The sequence below is a fragment of the Canis lupus genome, chromosome 19, assembly GCF_011100685.1.
Source record: "Canis lupus familiaris isolate Mischka breed German Shepherd chromosome 19, alternate assembly UU_Cfam_GSD_1.0, whole genome shotgun sequence".
Lineage (NCBI taxonomy): Eukaryota > Metazoa > Chordata > Mammalia > Carnivora > Canidae > Canis > Canis lupus.
Window position 1 is genome coordinate 23,524,356 of NC_049240.1, and position 13,939 is coordinate 23,538,294.

The 13,939-nt window shown below is 51.6% G+C and overlaps 1 long non-coding RNA gene across 1 annotated transcript in view; it reads right to left on the reverse strand.

Annotated features, from left to right (window-relative positions):
- The window catches only part of LOC111091131, a 62,866-nt gene that overhangs the window by 21,004 nt on the left and 27,923 nt on the right, over positions 1-13,939 (reverse strand). The window contains exon 2 of the long non-coding RNA XR_005374010.1: positions 10,733-10,958. This is a non-coding gene — a long non-coding RNA (uncharacterized LOC111091131). The remainder of the gene's footprint in view (positions 1-10,732; positions 10,959-13,939) is intronic.

The following is a 13,939-nucleotide window of genomic DNA, read 5'->3' on the forward strand; positions in this document are numbered from 1 at the left end:
GATATCTTCACCACTACCCCAGCTTTGTTAGGGCATGCAGGCAGAGCTCTGAGGGCTCCACATAGAGAGTACCAGTGCAGAGGACAAGTGAAAATGCTGCCGAAGCACACACCCCATCTATGACCATTCAGGGGACAGCCCCCCAGCGGGCAGTAAGACAGGGCTCCATGGCCCCCAAATGCCAAGCTCATGTCACCCCTCCCATTGCATATATGAATGGAGCTGCCTAAGGTCACAGGGCAGGCAAGGCCCTGTCAGGCCCCAGAATTCACTGTCATGCTCAACACCCAAACTCAGAGGAGGGTGTGCACCCCTTCCATGTCTGGGAGTGCTCAGGGTCCTTGGGTTCTGAGGCCTGGGTTCTCTGCAGGGCTCTTCAATTGCTCCCGCAGCCAGGGCACACGGCACCAGGTGAGAAGAGAAGGGTGAGTCCTAGGGTTGCACCTCTTGGCAGAGGACCCCTGTCCACACTGTCTTTTGGGATAGAGCGGTACTGCTCTGCTGGCATCACCCCAGCTGCTGATTAGAGCCATGATGTCCCCAGCCCTAAGGCTAAAAATAAGCATAACCGTTCTTGTGTGAACTAGTTAAGAATTTGCTGCTGCATATGCTAGAATTACCTTATCTTTCCACAACAGACATTTTTACAGGAAAACCTGAAATGTTTTTCATCCATCAAAAGGCCAGGGGTCTGGCACTGGCCCCACTTTCTTGAGGTTTAGTCCTGAACCTAATTTCCAGTGTGCCCGGGAAAGAGAATCTCTGGCCCCATTCATGGGCCAGGTCACAGTGGTAAAGATGGTGGGGGCCAAGAGGATCAGACCCAATGAGCTTCATGTGGGGAACCCAAATGTGGTATGGTGTCAGGACCACAGGTTTCAAGGTGACTCCTCTCTTTTGCTTAAATTCTGGCTCTGCTAGCTCTGACTCTGGGGAAGTCACCCACCTCACTGTGCTTCAGGCATCTCATTTGTAAAACAAGGAAAACCTAAGTGAAATAATGCATGTAATAAATCATGCAAAGATAAATAATTTGTGTGGATAATGTCTATAAAGCCTATGGTGCTCAGTTAAAGAGAGTAACCAATGGTGTCATTGTCCACTTGGCTGCCACAGCAAATACTACGGACTAGGTGGCTTAGAGAGGTTATTTCCTCACAGTTTTGGAAGCTGGAAGTCTGAGATCAAGGTGCCATCAGGGTGGTTGTCTGGTAAGACCCTCTTCCTGGCTTGCAGATGGCTGCTTCTTGCAGTGTCCTCACATGACCTTTCCTGTGTGCGTGCACGTGCACACACACACGAGAGAGAGAGAGAGAGAGAGAGAGAGAGAGAGAGAGAGAGAGGCTGGGGTCTTTACCTCTTGTTATAAGGACACTAGTCCTATAGGATCAAGGCCCCATATGCCCTATCTCCAGATACAGTCACATTGAGGTTTAGGGCTTCAACATATCAAGTGGGGGCCACAATTTAGTCCACGATAATGGAAGTCCAAAGACAGTCACTCAGCAAAGTAGCCAATGTGGAGTTCCCCCACTGGGTATCCAGCACCACACTACTGCAAGAACTGGACAAGAAAGAGTGGCAGCTTTGGGTTCAGGATCTACTGAACCCAATCATGGGCACAGTCTCTACCCTCCACTGGCAAGTGGGGCCAAGACCCAACAAATTCAATTGCATGGAAATCCATATGCGCACATGGCTAGGAGACCCTTACACACCCAGACACACACATGAGCAACACCCACACAGCCTTTACTACCCCCAACCCACGCGCTTGCTCTTTAGGCTGACACTGCTAGGACCCCTGAGAGCACATCTGCCCCCACCCCCACATACCCTTAAGCTGATTTTGGAGGTGGTTCTTTCCACCAACGACAAGGTTGGGCAAGGGGGCGCCCCTGTACTTGACAAGGTATGTACTTGACATACCTATGTGCAGGCCAGTTGCATTCAATGGAGAAGGGAGGGAAATGTCTCAAAGTAGCTCTTCTAGAAGCTCCAAACCACACCTTTCCCCCTACCGGAGTTTGTCACTGACGGCACACCATCTTGCTCCCGGATCTGCACATGCCTTCCAGCAGTGGATGTCATGTCTAGGTGGCATCCACATCGTATGACCAGGGAGAAGCTGACTGAAGCTCCAAAGGCTGTCACTTCTCCAGACTGGCACGGGCACAGCCTGAGTCAAACCTGGTGTGTGAGACGCAGGGGCCCAGCTCCTTCTACCAGCAGCCCCTACGCATACTCTGAGTGTGGCAGCATAGTGGGGCAGAAGAGCAGCCCCACACAGCATGCACTACCGTCAGCAGGCCTGGAGCCCTGAAGGACAGCTGAGAGAGTGGGAGCAGGTGGATGTACTCTGAGGCCCAAGCCCGGTGACACACCCAGGCGAGTTCAAGTTTCACTGTGGGTGCTCAGCAGAGCCGTGCTGGTAAATGTCAACTGCCAGCTCTCTAGAGTGAAGGAGGAAGGGCCCTGTTGTGGAGCACCAACTGATTTAAGTATCCCCACATGGTCTATTTGAAGCTACCAACACTTTGATGCCCAGCTCACAAAACTTCTAAAGACTCCCATGAGTCATGCTGAGCCAGCTTCAGTGCAGCACAAGGTCCCTATAACACAGCCTGACAAGCACACAGCAGGTCCCACAAGGGGGGCAGTGCTGGCACACACAGGTACCCAGCCCACTTGGGGGGATAAAAGAGCACCAGGAATCTCAAAAGGGAGGGGACCCACCGTAGGGAGGTTTTGCTGGATCTCTCTCTAGTGCCAAGAAGGGAAGGCAAGGCCTCTGTGGAGAAGGGACAGTGGCCCTATGGACAGAGAAGGCATGAACAAGGTGACATATGCCCCTGAACCATGATAAAGGCAATTCTGAGGGTGCCCAACCCTCCCATCAGGCCCTCAGGTCCTTCTCCTGGGGTCCTGGTCTCTGGCCAGGCTACTGAGGAGGCAGGTCACAGGAGGGCCAGCAGTCAGCCTCCCTTCATTGACTCAGACCCAGATCAGACATAGGAAAAGCATGAAGAATAGCACAGCAGTGCCCATCTGCACCATCCAGCTTGGAATACAAAAGGTCACAAGGTGCACTCGAGTGAACCCCTCTCTCTAACCACTCTCCTGCACTGGAGTTTATCATCCCACTGCCAGTATATGCATCATGTCCTTAAGTGACATTGAGCACTGTTTTGCATATTTTAAACCTGACCTAAATGGCCTCAGACCACATGCAACCTTCTGCAACTCACTTTGCAAGCTTGTTTTCATAAAGCCTTTCTAAGGAGACAGGTGGCCAGCAAGGAGAAGATCCCTGGCCTTGGAGCCCAAGCCAGCACTTGGCAGTGTGACCTACATCAAGAAACACAGCCTCCCAGCCTCAGTTTCTTCATCTGTAAACCAGTGACAACAGTCTCTCCCTGATGGAAAAGCAGTGGACTTATGCCTGGACCAGAGGCAGGCCTTTGCCAGCGCAGTCTCCTCCCAGAGCCCTCGACTATAGTCCTCCAGCCCCTGGTACGCTTTTCCCAGCCCAGAGCCACCTCAAAGGACAGCTCAACCTCAGCGGCCTGGCCACACAGCAGAACAAGCCAGGCCTGCAGGGTCTACTCACTCTGCCCCCATCACTGCAAGCCTAGGGAGTCCTGCTTCAACCCAGGGTCTTACCCTGACCAGGGGTTTATCCAGCCCTTCAGGGCAGCAGGGGCACAAATCCCCCTCACGAGGAATGACACTCCTTCTCCTGGGCCTGAGCCAGCCCCCCACCTGTCTGCCACCGGCTCCAGGTTGCTTCTTAGGCTCCCTTGCTGCTCTCAGTTCCTCTTCCAGCCCCTCAGTGGCAGAGGCCCAGAGCTCTGGGTCTGGAATGTGTCTCCTCCCATCTGCACTCACTCTCTCGGGGATTCTTCCCTTGCCAGGTTTTTAAATACTGCTGACACAGTGAGAACTTCCAGCCTCAGACCATGCAACAGATCTCTCCCCTAAAAGCAAGGGCTCAGATACACAACCACTTACTACAGGTGGTGACTCAGAGGCCAAGCGATCATCTCAAGCTTACTGTGAGTAGTAAGCCAGAACCACTCTCGGCCACCTGTCCCTGAAACCCTTTCCCATCCCAGCCTTCCTGCTAAGTGCCACTTCCATCCTTTCATCCACTCAGGCCAGAAACCTTGGGTTTATTCTCAGCCTTTTTCTCATCCTCCCCACTGAGCAAATCCTCTTGGTTCAACCCTCAAATTATATCCAGAATGCAGCCATTTCTCACCGTCCCTGCTACCCAGCTAGCTGGTCCAGGCCACCATGACCTCTGCTGCAGGATTGCAGAGCCTCCCCACTTGCACTCCCTCACCCTTGCCCACCTCAGGAGTATTCTAGACTCAAAATTGGAATGAACCTATTAAAATCTACATCAAGTCCTATCACCCTCTGCTCAAAACCTGCTTCACACAAGATGGCACCCAATATCAGGACCCCAGGAGCAGGTCCCATCCCCCCATGCTGCAGTAGCTCCTGGAGTTCCCAGAACACCCTGGCTACAACCCTGCTCCTCCACCTGACAGGCAGCGCCCTGCTGTCCTCTCTACCCTCTCACACCTTGGGGTCAAGGCTCAAATCCTCCTCCTATCTCTGATCTATATGGTCCTCCCAGTCTTTCCCTGCTCCTGCTTTGCCCAAATCACCCTCTGGCAGTTGTTTACCATCTGCCCTCCTCACTGGAACCTAACCCCTGAGGGTAGGGATCTGTACACAGAAAAGCAGCTGGCCCAGGAGAAATGCCGCAGGAGGTCCAGGGGCGCCTCCCAGCTGGTTCCCTGATGTTCACACAAGCCCCTGCAGCAGACACCGCACCAGCATGAGCAGCTCTAGCCCCTGTCCCTTCCCTATCTCGCTCCCTCCTGGGCTACCCTCACATCTCAACTGCCCCCCACCCTGTCTCCATGCCCCCCCCTGTAGGCATGAGAATGTCTGACCTTTAGTAGGCAAGTGAGCCCCAGGGCAGGGCCTGTGCACAGAGGAAGAGGAAAGGGAGGGCAGGAAGCCCAAGCATCTCAGGAACATGAAGCTGGAGTGGGAGACAGGCTTGTTCCCCCCAACCCGAGAGTGTGCCTCATAAAAGCCACCTGCAGCCCTGACCACATATCTAGCATACAGTGTTGAAGCCCCTCCTCACTCTCACACAGTGTCACTTGGGCCAGGACACCCTGAGAGGTGGGTCACACGTGGGTGGTGCTTCCCCCATTTTAGATGAAACCATTCATGCTCCTGCTCCTGCTCCACCTTCAAGCCATACCTCAAGTTTGTACCCTGCCCCTGCCCACAGCAGGGACCCTCAGCCATGTCCTGTAGTTTCTCAGCCTCTCCAGGATAACAGAAGGTCCAACCTCAGCTAATAACCCCATAATTCCAATTGAATCCAGTTTGATATCAGAACCCTGAGCTCTCATCCAGGTAAATCCCCTCACCGGGATCAATGACATGGGCAATGTCCTCCTGGATTTGCTGCTCTCAGTTCCTGCTCTCACCTTGTCTTTAAGGGCCCACCCCACTGCTGGGATTCCCCCCAGGATCTCTTTCAAGACAACCCTCCTTGGAGTTAGATACACACCCTTCATCCCACTGTTGGTGGAAGGGAGCACATTTCCATCTGGCCCCACCCCTCTCTGGGCAGGGTCCCTCCCAGCAGTGCTGGTCACTAGTGCTGGTCGCAGTATTTCTGGGTCCCTGCCTCTCAAGGACATGGTAAAATTCCATCTCTATGCCTACCTCCATGCCCCTCTTCAAAGTTGTGGTCACACAGTTTGCTTTGGACAATGATATGGGGACAACTGTGGGCTATGTCATTCCCAGGAGAAGGCTTTTGGGGCCACAATTCTCTGAATCCTCCTTCCTCAGCTAAGGCAATAGCAGAAGCACACAGAAGCTGACGGAAGGTCACTCAGTGACCGTGTGAGCAGAAAGATCCACCAGCCCTTGTGTGCAATAACACGGATGGAGAATAAGCACCATGATGCTAAGCCTATGAGCTTTGGGGATGTTTGTTACTGCAGCATGACCTGGTTGGTCCTGATTGATACACCAACCAAAGTTAGACTCCAGTTTGTGTCCTTTCAACCCTATCTCTCACTTGCTTGGGGGATAATGAGGCACCTTCCTCTGCTCCTCTCTGGAAGTGATCTGCTTAGCACACAATGACCCTTGTGCCATTGAAGTCTTCAATTTCCTATATAGCCAGCTCACTGTCCCTTGGGATGTTCTCAATAGGTGTTCTAAGGTATTACTTTAGGGAGATGCAGAAATTTGACCTCAGCTATAAACAGAACCAAAAAGAAGACGGACTCCATGGGTCACAAAAGCAACACCTTTAAATCCAACCTCAGATCTGATTCTCCTGCCCCACGCTCTGCTCCCCAGATGAAATCCCACACAGCTCCTACAAGACTCCTGATCTCGCTCATAAAATAAAATGTCTTCCTGTCACTTTTAGTCCAAAACAGGGTTGCTTCCACCATTAAGGTGCCCCATCTCACATCACAGTTAGAGAACCCATGCTTGGATGAGGAGTACCTCTTCTCCCTCTGGGAGCTCAGTGGGTGGGGGCAGGATCCCCCTGCAGATGTCCTCTCTGTGCAGGAACTGTGAATGTCAGGGTCCCACCTTGCTAGAGTGATGTTCCCATGGGAGCCACTGAGGTCCTTGCGGACCTACCTCCAGGCATAGCTGATCCCAGTTCCCTAACCAGAAAGACCTGCTCTGGCTGACCACCTAACTCCCCATTAGCCCAGCTCTCCTACCCCCAGGATCTTGTCCCACCTCTGCTGGCCTGCTGTCACAGGCACAGGCACCTCTGGTCCTCAGGAAACACAACATGCCATGTGACCTGCCTGCCCTCCACCCCAAGTCAGCCTCCTTCCCACTTGGTGCCCCTGTCCCTCCTGCCCCCAGAAATTCATATCAGCTGCCCAGAGGTCTTCCTAAAGCGCCTCCTGACTGCTGAGGAGATAGGGAGCACCCACCCCTTCCCTTCTAGCACTCTAGCAGTTCTCCCCAAAGAAATCCTCTCTCCTGGCACCTTCAAGCTCAGTCCCTTAATAAAATCAAGGGGGTGCTCATTCCTTCACCAAATATTTATTGAGCATTTACTATGTGCCAAGCACTGTTCTGAGGCCAGAGGGAACAGAACAGAGAAGAATCTCTGCCTTCGTGGGGCTGTCCTTTAAGGAGAAGAGACAGAAAGAAATACAATAGTGTAGCAGATGGCATGGTGATAGAACACTACTTGTGTGGGGGGAGGAAAAGACAGAGAGCAGGGTAGGGAGTGAGGGTACAGGGGTAAGGGTGCTGCAACTTTAAGTGTAGGGCTTGGGAGGGGAGGGCATTCAGGCAGAAGATGAGGCTCAAGCAAGGCCTTGAGGGAAAGGAGAGAGTGGAGCAAGGAGGGAAAGCATTCTGGGCAGGGGAATGGGGCAAAATAAAGCCCTGGCATTTATTCAAAGAACAAGAAGGCCAATGTAGACAGGACAAACTGGGCAGAGGAAAGTGGTAAGTGATGACTTCAACCAGGTTAACGGGAGGCCAGACCACACTAGGCCTCAGGGAGAGAGGGGAGAAGCCAGAGCAGAGGAGTGGCATCTTAAGTCTTCTGTTTTGAAAGGATCACTGCAGCTGGTGTTAAGAGCAGACAGTTTGGGGGAGGAGAGGGTGTGGATGTGGAGGGCAAGTGGGGGTCAGCACAATAATCCAGGTGAACTTTGGGACCCAGAAGAGGAAATGAAAATAGTGCAAGGGATCACAGTCAGGACATATTCCAAGATTAAGCTAAATGGATTTTCAATATTTTTTTCTACTTCAATGTAAGTGATATGAAAGAGAAAGGGAGGAGGCCAGGACAACCCTGGGGCTTTTGTCCTGAGCAGGTGGCAGAATGAAGCTATGGTAACCTGAGCCAGGGCAGACAGCAGCCTTGCCAGTTAGAGACAGAAGTCAGAAGAGCCATTTTGGCCAACTTTGGGAGCCATTCATCCAGGAAGGGGCGGGTGATGGGGGGAGGGGTGGGGAGGGGCGGGGGAGATGACGTTCTTCCAGCTGAGGAGAAAAGCCCAGCTGCACATATACCTGGACTGCAGGGTACCTATGGGCAGAGGAAATAGGCCCAAGACTGAGCTGGGCCTCTAGTAGGGAGGCTGAGCAGGAGGGCCAAGGTCAGGAAGGGCCTCCCACTGAGTCCGTGAGCCCCCTCTGCCATGTAGGTGGCCCCCACTTTCACAGTAGATGGGATATCTACCATTCACATGTCCCTAGTATTTTGGAGTCTGAACCAAGAACTGCTGGGACAGTCCCATATTAATGTCTCATTACAGGATCACTTCCCACCTGTGGGGCTCTGCCCAAAGGCCCCAAAGCATCGCTTTTCACCCTGAGATCAATGGCTGAGGAAACAGAGGTCAGGTAACCTTAAACATTTTGGTCAAGACCTCATAGCAGAGCCAGAACTCTCCACTCCCAACCCCAGACCCATCTTTGGGGTGGCGGGGGGCTGAGGTTGCCACACCACATAGCTATGAGCATCCAAGGGCCCTGCAGCTTCCAGGATGCATTTGCACTGAGGGCTCACCCAGAAGTGACTCCAAAGCCAGCCCTGGACTGGGCACTGCAGAGCTCCCCTCCTTCAGCAAGCGGGACATCGTCAGCCTCAGGCCCCATGGCCACACCAGGCCAGGAGTGACCACAAAGGACCATGGCCACTTTCAATAATTCCTACTCGGTGGGATGGTGAGTTGTTGATGTGTCAACAAGTTCACATCAGGAATGGCAGAGGGGGTTACCAAATGACTCTGGGGCCCTCACTCCTCCTAAAATTCACAGAGTCCTGGCTGATAGCCTCGTACCACTGGTGCCTCCTCCTCCCCTTTACTCTTTGGATCGGCCATCTGTCTATATACCCAATACCTCCAAAGCACTTTGGAGGGAGCAGCTTCAATGGGTATTTACATGAACTGATAGTGCATCCTAAGAGCATGTCCATTCACCACCTCCTCAGCATGAGGCAGGATACACACTGGGAGACACACTGCTTTATCCTCACAAGGACTTCACAAAGCAAAGACCACTGATTCATTTCACAGGTGAGCACAGTAAGACCAGGGTGGGTGTGGCCAGGATGCACGATTCACAGCCTGCCCCAACCAAGGTAGAGACAGACCTACCAATCCCTACTTGGCTGGTTAGAATCTAGCAATTTCTGCTCAGATGAAAGATTCCTTACCAATTGGTAGGAAAACTGTGAGAAGATGGTAGCAAAGATGAAATGTAACAAAACATGAAAATGCAAGATCCCCTTTGTAAAGGACCCATATTGTTGCTTCCTCATATGCCCTTGCCCTTTGCAACACTCCTGATCCCACCACACCATGCAGGGATCTTACACTTCACGAACAGAGCTGGCATTCTAGGCCAAGAACATTCCTACATCCAATCATTGGTCTGGAGATGGGGCACTGCCTCTGTTGGTCCTGGCAAGTAACTACAATGGCTATGAACAAAGGCCCCTTCAGGCGGGACATGAGAGAAGAGTCAAGTTGCTCAAGAAGCTACAGCCTGCCATCTGGGTATCTGACATGAAGCACTCAATAGTTAATCTAACATTGTAGAAGGCAGTGTGAAGAAATGGAGCTCATCATACCACTAAGCCACTGGAGCAAGCCTCACCTGAAGCCTGATCCTATCTGGAATTCTTATTCGAGTTAGTCAGAATCTCTCTATTGTTTCAACTGGTTTGAAACCACTTTTTCTGTTGCTTGTGATCATAAGCACCCTAACAAAAATACTCTTACACATTTTTAAAGGATGGCAGGCTTGTATGGTCCAGCTCCACTGGCATAACTCCGGATAAAGGATGGAGGCATCAAGAGGAACTAACAGGAATTTTATAAGCTAATTGATTTTTACATAAGAACTGCAAAAGTCAACATTTGCAGGCACAACTCTCTTGACCCTAGAAAAAAATTGTGGAGTGTGCAAATTTGATTTGAACATTGGGTAAATATTCATTCAATTCAGGTTCTTGCCCTCTTGTCCTCAGGAAGGGTCAAGCAGATGTTCACTCAGCCCTTGACCCCCTCACACAACAACCCAATGCAATCTATCAACAAAACTCTCCCTTGTAGCTCAGACATTGGAGGGGACAAAGCAATGGCCCTTCTCAGGGACCCCCACTCACTAGGCTCCATCTACAGCCTCTGGTCATCTTCCTCCCACCAAAACACAACCGCTCACGATGGGCAATCCCCATGCAAGGTTCCCAACGCTGTCTATATGCTACTAAAGTGTATGTGCTGAGTTCTTCCCTTTCAAAAAGCCAGGCTCTTACCATTAAAAACCTAGGCTTTCAAGACTATGTCTCTACTATGTGTTCTGGGGCATATTTTGGAAAAGCCAAATTTTGACACTTGGTATATTAGTCAGTGTTCTCCAGAAAAAGAGTCAAGAGCATGGGCGGGGGTGGGGGGAGTGGATAAAGAGATTTATTATAAGGAAGTGGTCCATTGAAGGAAGTGATTATGGAGACTGGTACGTCCCAAGATCTGAAGTCAGCTAGAGAGCCAGAAGAGTTGATGGTACAGCTCTGGTCCAAATGCCAACAGGCTCAAGACCCAGAAAGAGCCAATATTTCAGTTTGAGACCAGAGGCAGAAAAGATCTGATGACCCAGCTTTTTGTGTCAGGCAGAAAGCATTTACCTTTTTGTATATTCAGGTCTTCAATTGATTGGATGAGGCCCACCCGTCTTGAGGAGGGCAAGCTGCTTCAGTCTGTGGATTGAAATGGTAGCATCAGCTCCCTCACAGACACTGGTACCCAAATGTCTGGGCACCCATGGCTGATACAAAATCCACCATCACTCTTGGTTCCAGGCTGTATCTGCTTCTGTGCACTGGAGGCAGGGTACAAGGAAAGCAGCCACTTCTGGGAGAAAGACAGAGTTTGTGCAACATCTCTAGCATTACAGTGCTGTGCTGATTTCCACCTGTGGGCTTTTACTAGCAGGCTTCCCCCAGACATAAATCCCCTCCTTCCTCCCTGTGGCTCCCTCTACTCCTAGTGATGCTGAAAGCCCAGCAAAATGTGTGTCCCTTCTGTCTGAATCCCCCTCCCCAGAAAAGGGGGCAGGCCGGGCTGATGCAGCATTGTCTTTACCCAAAACTGTGGGTTAACTGAAGCCCATGAGCCAGCATCCAATTGCATCCTGACGGAAGAGGAAGGGGGTGCAACACAGAGACGAAAAGCTGTATGCCAGGCTGGGGGTGGGAGGGCAGGAGAAAAGAGCCCAAGAGTAGGCCTGGCATCCACTCAGGCCTTCCTCACTCCACAGCACACACCCCTTGGGATAAGATGCATTGAAGACAACTTTGCCTCCTTCACCATCTGGTCAACACCAACTAGCTGAGGCATGGAGACACCATCTCTCAGCTGCATCAGCATGTGACCCAAGCCTGGCCACACTAGCACTGCCAAAGAAGACAAAAGAGGTCTGTTTGCAGGAAGGGCCAGGGTAATGGTTAGCTCTACTGCTGATAGCACCGTTCTCTGCAAAACGCATAATGTACCATAAGCACTGCTCAGAAGCAGATAAAAATAGTTTTGGATCAAAGAGGTAGTTTCCTTATTTTGTCTCCAGGGACAGATCAGAGGGCTGGACTGCATGTGGGCAAATCAGTTTTTGCTCTTGGCAGGAGTTCCAATGCTTTCCCCCCACAAGCATAGAAAACTTTGCCAATGTTGGTATCTGAAGCTGACATAATAGGCTGGAGCTGCGTTTTATCTTTTGTTGACCCACTCTGAGCCTTCAAAGTCTCTGCTATTGCTCTGTAGACAGACAGGCTAAGCTCAGACATCTACAGCAATAGCAGAGAAGCCCATTGGGCCAGTCGGCCCCGGGCGGCTGGGTAATGACAATAATGACCGCCACTGCAGACATCTGCCTGCAGCTCTGCATCCCCATTCAGCAGGGAGGAACCTGAAGCTCCAAGAGGCCACATCATTTCGTCAAGAACCAGTACTTGACACAAAGTCCAGCTACACGCAAAACCTGAGGTCTTTCAGGCCTGCAGATGTGGAATCAAAAAGGCTGGGCTTGACTCCTCAGTAAAACCAAGCTCTTAATCCCTCTGAGTCTTAGTTCTTTCATCTGTAAAATGGAAGTGCAAACTGCCAGAGCTGTTGGTGACTCAAAGGAAATCATGCAAAATGGCTTTGTAATCTGCAAATCAATGTATAGATACTGGTTGTCATGTTGCTGTTCTTATAATTGAGCACTTCACACACACAGGGCACTGCTGCTCATCAGGCTTCTTACTAAGGAATTGAGGGGCAGGAAGGCCAAGGCCTTGTTCACACACCAGGAGGAGGTGAAGCCACCACTGGAACCCCACAGCTCGCTCCAGAGTGAGCACAATATAACCTAAACACGGAGATGGTTATCTCAGATTATTTCCCTATGCTGAGACTGTCAGAGGTCTTCCTCTCCCTTCAAATCCTCTGGAAGGTCTATTCTCTAGTACAATTCTCAGTCTAGGGAAAAGAAGATCTGATAAAGAAGTCACACCAAGTTGTCGCTGCTGATAATGGCTACGCATGTAACCCACACCAGGTGTTTGCATCCAAATCGAAGCCTGGAGGGGCATGTTTACTTCAAAGAGCTTGATGGACAAGACTGACTGGCAGACAGAGTCATCAACCCCCTCCGTGGCCTTCACACTGCAAGTAAGGGCCTGGAGGAGGGTTGCCTCTCAGCCCAGGCTGCCAGTCCAGGGGTTGGCTGGGTTACCTGGGCACTCACCTGGGCTCACTTCAGAGCGAGTCCAGGCCTTGCACACATCTGGGAATGTGAGCGGGGCCTGAATGGGCAGGTCCCCCTTAGAGGCAGAGCTCCCGCAGGGCCACCTCCTAGCCCCACTCAGCTCTGGTCTAGTGCCTGGGAGAGAACCCCGTTCCTTCCTGTAAATTGGCACTGCTGCCTGCCTCCTGACTGCAGTGGAGGTTAGGTAAATGCATGTACGTGAATAATGGCTGCAGAACAAACAATCCCAGGTGTTCATTGCTCCCATCGTCCCGTCCTCCCCCCCTACCCCCCGCCCCGCACAATCAGTGAGCTCCCTCTGGGAGCACCCATCCCTCCTGCTTCCTACAGGTTTTGGTGCTCACAGTGCCCTCCCTGCCATGCTCAGTGGGTGCTAGACTTCGGCCCAGGAATAGCACCAGAGGGCCTGCCTGCTTGGGCTGGAACGGGGTGGGCTGTCCAGAGGCTTACACCCCCAGCTGGCAAGGCCACAGACCAGGACCAGCTGAACCCAACTGAGCAGACTCCCCTTGCAGGATTTAACCAGAGACTCAGAGAATGTGCCTTTTGGCAGGGGAGGAGCTGGAGCACTGATTAGCCATCCTGAACCATCTTCTGGACCATTCTGAGGACAGCCATGTGTGAATAGGAGAGGGAAGGAGAGAAAAAGGAGCAAGCAGAGCAGCAGAGAGGAGCAGAGACACTCTTAGCTTGGGTACCACAGCCCAATACCACAGACTGGGCGGCTTAAGCATCCATTATACAGTTCTGGAGGCCGATGCCCAAGCTGTGGGCTTTCAGCCAGAGCTCTCTTCCTGATGTGTAGACTTTTCCCAATCTGTTGTCCCCCTCTCCTTGTCTTCACATTTTACGGGGTTGGGATGAGTGTGAAGGGAGAAAGAGAGAGAGAGAGAGAGAGAGAGAGAACAAACAAGCTTTCTGGTGAGGAACACTCAGCGCTGAGGCCATCCTTTCCAGATTAAATGTTTGGGTCCTCCCAAAACTCAGATGTTGAAACCCCAATGTGACTATTTTGGAATAGGATTTTGACAGAAGTAATTAGGGTTAAAAGGAGACACACTGGTAGGGCCCTCATGATGAGATTAGT